The following is a 7,862-nucleotide window of genomic DNA, read 5'->3' on the forward strand; positions in this document are numbered from 1 at the left end:
TTTACAACAATAGGCATAGGCTCTAGAATATCTAAAATAATCTTTTTATTTTTTTATTTTTTTTTTTAAGATTTTATTTCTTTTATTTGACAGAGAGAGATCACAAGCAGGCAGAGAGGCAGGCAGAGAGAGAGGAGGAAGCAGGCTCCCTGCTGAGCAGAGAGCCCGATGCAGGGCTCGATCCCAGGACTCCGAGATCATGACCTGAGCCGAAGGCAGCGGCTTAACCCACTGAGCCACCCAGGCGCCCCTAAAATAATCTTTTTAAAAAAGATTTTATTTGTTTATTTGACAGAGAGAGACACAGCAACAAAGGGAACACAAGCAGGGGGAGTGGGAGAGGGAGAAGCCGGCTTCCCCGCTGAGCAAGGAGCCTGATGTGGGACTCGATCCAGGATCCTGGCTGGGATCATGACCTGAGCTGAAGGCAGAGGCTTAACCCACTGAGCCACCCAGGCACCCTAAATTAATCTTTTTTTTTTAAAGATTTTTATTTATTTATTTGACAGAGAGCAATTATAAGTAGGCAGAGAGGCAGGCAGAGAGAGAGGGAGAGAGAGAGAGGGAGGGAAGCAGGCTCCCTGCCGAGCAGAGAGCCCGATGCGGGACTCGATCCCAGGACCCTGAGATCAAGACCTGAGCCGAAAGCAGCGGCTTAACCCACTGAGCCACCCAGGCGCCCCTAAATTAATCTTTTTTAAAGAGATTTATGTACTCATTTTATTTTATTTTTTTTTAAAGATTTTATTTATTTATTTGACAGAGATCACAAGTAGGCAGAGAGGCAGGCAGAGAGAGAGGAGGAAGCAGGCTCCCTGCTGAGCAGAGAGCCCGATGTGGGGCTCAATCCCAGGACCGTGTGATCATGACCTGAGCCAAAGGCAGAGGCTTTAACCCACTGAGCCACCTATGTACTCATTTTAGAGAGCAGGTGTGCATGGGTGAGTGAGGGGAAGGGCAGAGACAAGGGGAGAGGGAGAATCTCAAGCAGACTGCCCCACCCCGAGTGTGGAGCCAGAGGTGGCACTTGATCTCAAGACCCTGAGATCTTGACCCGAGCTGAAGCCAAAAGTCTGACGCTCAGCCAACCCAAGGCACCCCTAAGAAATCTTACGGTAGGATACAAGGGGTAGAGTCACTGCTAGTACTAAGACTCACTACATAGCTATGGAAACAGCATCGTACTGGTGGGAGGACAGATGCGGGTACCAGACAGAACAGAGAGCCCAGGAGTAGACCCACACCAGGACGCCCATGGGATTTCTCTTTTCTTTTTTACAAAGGTGCTAGAAACAGTTCAGCACAGGATGGAGGGTCCTTTCAGCCAACGGTGATGGAGCAACTGGACATGAAGAGAAACAAAAATGAACCTTGGCCTAACGCCCACATGTCGTGCAAAAGTTAACTTGAAGCTCTTAGACGTGACCCTGCGAACAGAATCCATAAAAGGAAAGGTTGGCACATCGAACCTCATCTTGATGGAAGACTCTCGGTGCATGAAAGACACTGTGGAAAGGGTGAAAAGACAAGCTACAGACTTGGAGAAAATATTTGCAAAGCACACACCTGGCAAAGAACAGTGATTGAGGACACGCAAAGAAGTCTCCAACCTCCACGATACGAAAGTCAGCCCCAATTAATGAGCAGATGAGCAGAGGACGCGAACAGACACTTCCCTGAAGAGACCGCGTGTGAGCAGGAGGACGATGGTTGACACCGTCAGGGTTGGGGAAATGCAGATTAAAGCCACAACAGGGCATCATTACACACGCGTCTGAACCGTGAATGGGTGAATGGTTGGCGGCGACAGCACACGCTGGTACAAGCGAAGGGAAACCAGCCGCGCGGGCGTGGCGGCGGGAACGTACAATTGTGCGCCCGCTCCGGGAGTCCGGCGTCTTCCTGAAGCTGAACACCCAGCTACAACCCAGAAGGGATACTTTTGGGCATTTATCCCAGAGAAATCAAAAACACACGTTTACGCAAAAGCCTGTGCATGAGTGTTCACAGCGGCTTTATTCATAATAACCCCGAGCTGGAGGTGACCGCAGACGGTCTTCAGACGGTTAAGCGAATTGTGCGTCTGGCTCCGGCCGCTGTAACGCACGACCATGGACTGGGTGCCTTGTTAGCAATGGAAACGACCATCTCAAGGTTCTAAGGACTGGGAAGTCCGAGATCCAGCCTCCAGCAGATGTGGTGCCTGGTGAGGGCCTGCCTCCTCACGCAGGGACAGTCGTCCTGCCCTGTCCTCATGTGAGTCGGGGAAAGGAAACTCTCCAGAGTCTCTGTTGTAAGGGCACTAATCCCGCTCCTGAGGGTTCTGCCCTCATGAGCGAATCACCTCCCGAGGGCCAAGTGATATCCCACCTCAAGTACCATCACGGGTGATTAGGTTTCAGCATGAATTTCGAGGTGTCACAAAAATCTAGTCCGTGGCCCTGAGGTACATTCGCATCACGAAACCCTACTCAGGAATAAAAAGGAAGGAACGATCAGGACGGCAACAATGAGTGAATTTCAAAGGCCTTATGCCAACTAAGAGACGCCAGTCTTGAAGGGACACAAGTGATTCCTCTTGGGTAACTTTGTTGAAATGGCAATTACAGAATTAGAAAACATTTCTTAATAGTTTCCAGCAGCGGAGGAGGGAGGGAGGGGTGGGTGTGGGTGGGGCTATAAAGGAACAACGGGAGGGATCGTTCTGAGGGAAGATTTTCACCATCAATGTCAACATCCTGGCGGTGACGTTATACTATCGTTCTACAAGACATCACCAATGGGGGAGACTGGACCAAGGGCTCATGGCATCTCTCTGTATTATTAAGACCACATGCGAGGGGCGCCTGGGTGGCTCAGTGGGTTAAGCCTCTGCCTTCAGCTCAGGTCATGATCCCAGGGTCCTGGGATCGAGCCTCACATCGGGCTCTCTGCTCAGCGGGGAGCCTGCTTCCTTCCCTCTCTCTGCCTGCCTCTCTGCCTACTTGTGATCTCTGCCTGTCAAATAAATAAATAAAATCTTTAAAATAAAAAAAAATCTTAAAAAAACAAAAAACAAAAACAAAAAAAAAAAACACCAAAACAATAGAACTCTGGGGGAGAATTCAGAATTCCAAGTTGCTACAATATATTATCCAAAATGTCCTGTTCTCAACAAAAAAGTGTGATGTGTGTACGCAAACACAATAAAATTCGTATTTGGTGAAAAGCCGGTCAGCGGAAACTGTCTCTAAGTGGACCCAGATGTTGGGTTTAGCAGGCCAAGTCTTCAAGGCCACGCTCAGAGAATTAAAGGAAAATATAATAGAAGAATTGGAGTAAAATGTAATTACAACTAAAAACAGGGCATCTCAATAAAAACAATGAAAAAATATAACAAAGAACCAAGTGAAAATTCTAGAGTTGAAAATAGCAATAATTTCAGTGAAATGTTTACTACAGTCTTAACAGTAGATTCGAACTCGTAGGAGATTCAGTGAACTTGAACACAGATCATAAAAACTACCCAGTCCTGAACACTAGAGAGGGAGAAACAAAACACAGTGATGAGCTTGAAGGAAAGTGCACAGAGGTTCGAGACCTGGGATCAGCACAACCACAACGACACAGGGAAATGACAGGCACAGAAGAAAAGAGACAGAAAAGGACAGGAACGTATTTGAAGCAATAATGGCCGAAACGTTCCAACTTGATAAATATTATAGATCCAAGAATCCCAATGAATCCAGGTCAGAATAAATACAAAGAAATCCCCACCTGAGTCCATCATGGTCAAACCTGGAAAAACAAAGAGCAGATCTTTTTTTTTTTTTTTTTTTTTTTTTAAGATTTTATTTATTTATTTGACAGAGAGAGATCACAAGTAGACGGAGAGGCAGGCAGAGAGAGAGAGAGAGAGAGGGAAGCAGGCTTCTTGCTGAGCAGAGAGCCCGATGCGGGACTCGATCCCAGGACCCTGAGATCATGACCTGAGCCGAAGGCAGCGGCTTAACCCACTGAGCCACCCAGGCGCCCCACAAAGAGCAGATCTTGAAAGCAACAAGAGAGAGAATGGCCTGGGGGGACCGTGACACAGTCAGCGGCATCGGGAAGACGAAGGGTGGCACGTCCAGAGAGGGGAGGAAGCGCGGCCAGCCAAGACCCCCACATGAAGATCGTCCTTCTGACCCGAAGCCGTCCACACTCCCAGGTAAGCGAACCCCGGGAGGACCCACCGCCCGCAGATTTGCTTTCTGAGAGGCACAAGGACGTTCCTCGAGCTGAAAGCAGATGACAGCAGGTGACAATGCAAATCCACACGGAGGAAGGGAGAGCCACGGAAATGGGGAAGCAGCAGGAAAAGATAAAGGACTGTAAAAGTGTGTGTTTTTCTCCATTCCTTTGAAAGACATATGATTGGTTAAAACAATCATTATGACCCTGTATTTGGAGGTTATGAGGAGCTCAAGGGGCACCCGGGGGGCTCTGTGGGTGAAGCATCTGCCTTCGGCTCCGATCATGATCCCAGGGTCCCAGGATGGAGCCCCCCGTCGGGCTCCCTCCCCCATCCCCCCACTTCACCCCTTGGTGTTCTCCCCCAAACCCAGAACCTGTTCTGGCCATGGGAAACCCTCCGAAAAGCCCAAACCGACAGACGTGCTGCACAACACTTGGCCAGGGCTCTTCCCAAGTGTCAAGGTCATAAAAATTATGGAAAGATTGAGAAACTGCCGCTGATCAGTAGAGACTTAGGGAACACAAAGATGAAATGTTACGGGCACCCTGGGCCATGTCCTGAAACAGGAAAAGGACAGTCACGGACAAGCAGGAACCCGGAGAAACTCTGTAGTCTAGTTAAGAGCCTCGTTCCAGTGATAACTTCTTAGTTTTGACAACGTAGTTTTGTTAGGTATTAATATAAAAATAAAAATAAATACATATATTATATATCATACACTATATATAATACCTTAAATATAAAAATAAATAGAAAATATTTAAATATTTTATTAAAATATAGGGGCGCCTGGGTGGCTCAGTGGGTTAAGCCGCTGCCTTCGGCTCAGGTCATGATCTCAGGGTCCTGGGATCGAGTCCCGCATCGGGCTCTCTGCTCAGCAAGAAGCCTGCTTCCCTCTCTCTCTCTCTGCCTGCCTCTCTGTCTACTTGTGATCTCTCTCTGTCAAATAAATAAATAAAATCTTTGGGCGCCTGGGTGGCTCAGTGGGTTAAGCCGCTGCCTTCGGCTCAGGTCATGATCTCAGGGTCCTGGGATCAAGTCCCGCATCGGGCTCTCTGCTCAGCAGGGAGCCTGCTTCCCTCTCTCTCTCTGCCTGCCTCTCTGTCTACTCGTGATCTCTCTGTCAAATAAATAAATAAAATCTTTAAAAAAAAATAAATATTTTATTAAAATATAAATAAATAGTAAAAAGCTGAGTGCAGGATTTATGGGAACTCCCATGTCTACGATTTTTCTGTAAAACTAGAATTGCTCCAAACCAAACCAAAACAAAAACAGAAACAAAAAAATTATTTAATTTATATTTTGGTTTGTTTAAAGAATGAGAAACATGTCTCCATGTAATGACATGGAGAAAACTCCAAGATGTGAGTGAACGTATCGAAATGCAGATGGTGTAGTTCGCTCTCATTTGGTTGTAAATGCTGAGACCATTTCCGGAAAATTCCCCCACACCGGTAGGAGAGTTGCATCAAGGGGGGGTAATTGAGTGGGTCGGGTCCAGGAGTGGGAGGGAGACTTTTTGCTCTGGAACGCTTGTACCTTTCAAATTTAATGCCATGTGCCAAAAAAGTAAATTAAAAAATAAATTTACGGGGTGCCTGCATGGCTCAGGGGGTTAAAGCCTCTGCCTTCGGTTCAGGTCATGATCTCAGGGTCCTGGGATCAAGCCCCGCATCAATCCTAACCCTGACCCTAACCCTGAGAAGCTGTGGGCCTGGGGCTGGTAGGGAGCAGGCTTATACCTCAAGGACAGACACCACGATCTTCTGTTCTGTGTCTCTGCCCCTCACTCTTGCTCGCGGTTTCCTCTCATCGGGTTCGCGGGCCTCATTACGGCCTTACGCAGCTCTGCTCTTCTGGGGAACACTCACGTCCCCTACGGCCGACACTGCATTATATGCTAACTTGCTCTGAGCTGATTTTGCTGTTTAACAAACCATCCCAGACTCAAGAGGTAACAACCCTTTTGTCGTGCTCGTGAATTCTGTGGGTCGGGAATTTGGACAAGGCACAGCAAGGAAGATTGTCTCTGCTCCATGAGGCCTAGGGTCTCCATTGGGGTGACACCAATGACGGGGGCTAGAATCACACGTCTGGTTCCCGCATGCTGGAGGAAGATGGCCCTGGGGACTGTGAGTGGAATGTCCCCATGGGGGCTTTCCACCTGGTCTGTGTGTCCCGTACAGCCATGAACCACCGTTCTCTACTGGCTGAGGCGGTCACAGGCCTGCCCAGGTTCAAGGGGAAGGGCATGGACTCCGCGTGTCCCTGGGGGGAGTGCAAGGGACGTCGGCCCTGCTCTGAGACCAGCGCACTTGTTTGCTCTGTGTCCTTTCGTGAGGACAGGGACTTCCTGAGTTTCGTGTTCCGCTGCCTCCCCGCAAGGCGCCCGAGAAGTTGCCGCTGGATGCTGTGTGGGGATCGTGCGAGGGGCGCGTCCCTTTATTTCCCATTTTAGAAGTTTTTATTCAGAAAACTTCTCAAAGGCAAGAGCATCTTCTCAAATGTCTGGGGCGACCCAATGGCCGACCTGCCTCACCTCCTCCGGATCGGCAGGTCTTCCCACAGCCCCCGGGCCTGCTGTGTCCCCAAGCTGTCCGGGCCCCTCAGACCCGCGGGGACCGGCGGAGCTGCCGCGTCTCTGCGGCCCAGCGTGGCCAGCCCCTGAGGGCCCCCGGGGCTCGCGGGGCCCCCAGCTCATCCCCACATGGTCCATGCCAATCCCTGCAGCACGAGTTCCCGGGACCCCGCACGCCGGAGGAGCTCTGGGACCGTCTGAGCGGAGCATGTCCCCGAGCAGGACATGTCACCTCAACGCCCGCGGAGTCCGGTCCCCGGGCCGGGAGCCTGAGCTTCTCCACAGGTTGTGGCCCGAGCTCCGAGCAGAGCCAGAGTCTGTCACGTCCGGGACGCGGGAGCCTTCCCGGACGAGCCACATCAGTCCAGTCCCGGGGTCCCGCTGGGGTGGCGAAGCCAGGTCACCTGCCCTTCTGCAGCAGCGACCAGGGACCCCGTGACGGTCCCCCCGCTGGACACTGTCTCTCCCAGCCCTTGCCAAGCACCTTTCCACTCTGTCCCCGTGGTTTCAGGTGTCACAAACAGCGCCTCTGAGCAGGCCCGCGCAGGGTTGGTGTTCGGTGACGGAGCCTGCGATCTCGCAGTAAATGTCAGAATTTCCTGCTGTCCCAGACCGCATGGCACGCGCGTGCTGCGTGGTGCCCGCTCAGTCACTTGGACAATTGGGGTTGCTCCCACGAATGTCCCGGTCCCAGAGTGTCAGTGCACGGCAGTGTTCACGGGCTCGCGGGGGTCTGGGGGTTAAGAGACGGACCGTGTGCAGAGACTTTACACACGCGTCCGTGCGCAGGCGGGCGTCAGAGCGGCCCCTTCCCTGCCGCCTCCTTGTCGTCTTCTTCCTCCTTCTTATGTTTTATTTTTTATTATTTATCTGACAGACAGAGATCACAAGCAGGCAGAGAGGCAGGCAGAGAGAGAGGGGGAGGAGCAGAGAGCCCGATGTGGGGCTCGATTCCAGGACCCTGAGATCATGACCGGAGCTGAAGTCATCTCGCAATCCCGAGATCTTGACCTGAGCCGAAATCAAGAGTCAGCAGCTCAACTGGCCGCGCCCCCCCGCCCC

Source organism: Lutra lutra, chromosome 18, assembly GCF_902655055.1.
Source record: "Lutra lutra chromosome 18, mLutLut1.2, whole genome shotgun sequence".
Taxonomy (NCBI): domain Eukaryota; kingdom Metazoa; phylum Chordata; class Mammalia; order Carnivora; family Mustelidae; genus Lutra; species Lutra lutra.